Source organism: Arachis stenosperma, chromosome 9 (genome assembly GCF_014773155.1).
Source record: "Arachis stenosperma cultivar V10309 chromosome 9, arast.V10309.gnm1.PFL2, whole genome shotgun sequence".
NCBI classification, from domain to species: domain Eukaryota; kingdom Viridiplantae; phylum Streptophyta; class Magnoliopsida; order Fabales; family Fabaceae; genus Arachis; species Arachis stenosperma.
In genome coordinates, this window is record NC_080385.1 from 115,678,938 (window position 1) to 115,681,806 (window position 2,869).

At 42.2% G+C, this 2,869-nt stretch overlaps 1 non-coding gene across 1 annotated transcript; it reads left to right on the forward strand.

Moving 5' to 3' along the window:
* The first annotated feature begins 2,038 nt into the window (after positions 1-2,038).
* Positions 2,039-2,146, forward strand: LOC130952285 (small nucleolar RNA R71). The gene has a single exon (XR_009074466.1). It is a non-coding gene; the product is annotated as a small nucleolar RNA R71 (small nucleolar RNA).
* Positions 2,147-2,869: the final 723 nt, after the last annotated feature.

The window sequence follows — 2,869 nt, forward strand, 5'->3', positions numbered from 1 at the left end:
AATCCTGGCGTTAAACGCCGGGCTGCTACCCTTTTCTGGCGTTAAACGCCAGTCTGGTGCCCCTTTCTGGCGTTAAACCCCCAGAATGGTGCTAGACTGGATGTTAAATGCCCATTTGCTGCCCTTACTGGCGTTTAAACGCCAGCAAGCTTTTCCTCCAGGGTGTGCTGTTTTTCTTTCTGTTTTTCATTCTATTTTTGCTTTTTCAATTGTTTTTGTGACTTCACATGATCATCAACCTATAGAAAACATAAAATAACAATGGAAAATAGATAAATATAACATTGGGTTGCCTCCCAACAAGCACTTCTTTAATGTCAGTAGCTTGACAGTGGGCCCTCATAGAGCCTCACAGATGTTCAGAGTAATGTTGGAACCTCCCAACACCAAACTTAGAGTTTGAATGTGGGGGTTCAACACCAAACTTAGAATTTGGTTGTGGCCTCCCAACACCAAACTTAGAGTTTGACTGTGGGGGCTCTGTTTGACTCTGTTTTGAGAGAAGCTCTTCATGCTTCCTCTCCATGGTTACAGAGGGATATCCTTGAGCCTTAAACACAAAGGATTCTTCATTCACTTGAATGATCAATTTTTCTCTGTCAACATCAATCACAGCCTTTGTTGTGGCTAGGAAGGGTCTGCCAAGGATGATGGATTCATCCATGCACTTTCCAGTCTCTAGGACTATGAAATCAGCAGGGATGTAATGGTCTTCAATCTTTACCAGAACATCCTCTACAAGTCCATAAGCTTGTTTTCTTGAATTGTCTGCCATCTCTAGTGAGATTCTTGCAGCTTGTACCTCAAAGATCCCTAGCTTCTCCATTACAGAGAGAGACATGAGGTTTATGCTTGACCCTAGGTCACACAGAGCCTTCTCGAAGGTCATGGTGCCTAATGTACAAGGTATTGAAAACTTCCCAGGGTTCTGTCTCTTTTGAGGTAATCTCTGCCTAGTCAAGTCATCTAGTTCTTTGGTGAGCAAAGGGGGTTCGTCCTCCCAAGTCTCATTACCAAATAACTTGTCATTTAGCTTCATGATTGCTCCAAGGTACTTAGCAACTTACTCTTCAGTGACATCTTCGTCCTCTTCAGAGGAAGAATACTCATCAGAGCTCATGAATGATAGAAGTAAATCCAATGGAATCTCTATGGTCTCACTGTGAGCCTCAGATTCCCATGGTTCCTCATTAGAGAACTCATTGGAGGCCAGTGGACGTTCATTGAGGTCTTCCTCAGTGGCGCTCACTGCCTCTTTCTCCTCTCCAAATTTAGCCATGTTGATGGCCTTACACTCTCCTTTTGGATTCTCTTCTGTATTGCTTGGAAGAGTACTAGGAGGGAGTTCAGTAACTTTCTTACTCAGCTGACCCACTTGTGCCTCCAAGTTTCTAATGGAGGACCTTGTTTCAGTCATGAAACTTTGGGTGGTTTTGATTAGATCAGAGACCATGGTTGCTAAGTCAGAGTGGCTCTGCTTAGAATTCTCTGTCTGTTACTGAGAAGATGATGGAAAAGGCTTGCCATTGCTAAACCTATTTCTTCCACCATTATTATTGTTGAAACCTTGTTGAGGTCTCTGTTGATCCTTCCATGAGAGATTTGGATGATTTCTCCATGAAGGATTATAGGTGTTTCCATAGGGTTCTCCCATGTAATTCACCTCTTCCATTGATGGGTTCTCAGGATCATAAGCTTCTTCTTCAGATGAAGCGTCCTTAGTACTGCCTGGTGCAGCTTGCATTCCAGACAGACTTTGAGAAATCATATTGAATTGCTGAGTCAATATTTTGTTCTGAGCCAATATGGCATTCAGAGTATCAATCTCAAGAACTCCTTTCTTCTTATTTGTCCCATTATTCACAGGATTCCTTTCAGAAGTGTACATGAATTGGTTATTTGCAACCATTTCAATGAGTTCTTGAGCTTCTGCAGGCGTCTTCTTCAGATGAAGAGATCCTCCAGCAGAGCTGTCCAATGACATCTTGGACAGTTCAGATAGACCATCATAGAAGATACCTATGATGCTCCATTTAGAAAGCATGTCAGAAGGACACTTTCTGATCAATTATTTGTATCTTTCCCAAGCTTCATAGAGGGATTCACCTTCCTTCTGTCTGAAGGTTTGGACTTCCACTCTAAGCTTACTCAATTTTTGAGGTGGAAAGAACTTTGCCAAGAAGGCATTGACTAGCTTTTCCCAAGAGTTCAGGCTTTCTTTAGGTTGTGAGTCCAACCATATCCTAGCTCTGTCTCTTACAGCAAAAGGGAATAGCATAAGTCTGTAGACCTCAGGGTCAACCCCATTGGTCTTGACAGTGTCACAGATTTGCAAGAATTCAACTAAAAACTGATGAGGATCTTCCAATGGAAGACCATGGAACTTGCAATTCTGTTGCATTAGAGAACCTAATTGAGGCTTAAGCTCAAATTTGTTTGCTCCAATGGCAGGGATAGAGATGCTTCTCCCATAGAAGTTGGGAGTAGGTGCAGTAAAGTCACCCAGCACCTTCCTTGCATTGTTGGCATTGTTGTTGTTTTCGGCTGCCATGTCTTCTTCTTGTTTGAAGATTTCTGTTAGGTCCTCTACAGAGAGTAGTGCTTTAGCTTCTCTTAGCTTTCGCTTCAAGGTCCTTTCAGGTTCAGGGTCAGCCTCAACAAGAATGCTTTTATCTTTGTTCCTACTCATATGAAAGAGAAGAGAACAAGAAAATATGGAATCCTCTATATCACATTATAGAGATTCCTTGAGATGTCAGAGGAAAAGAAGAATAGAAGGAGGAGGTAGAAGAAGAAGAATTCGAACTTATCAAGAGAGATAGAGTTCGAATTGTTGATAGTGGAGGAGTGTTAGTCCTTACATAGAAGG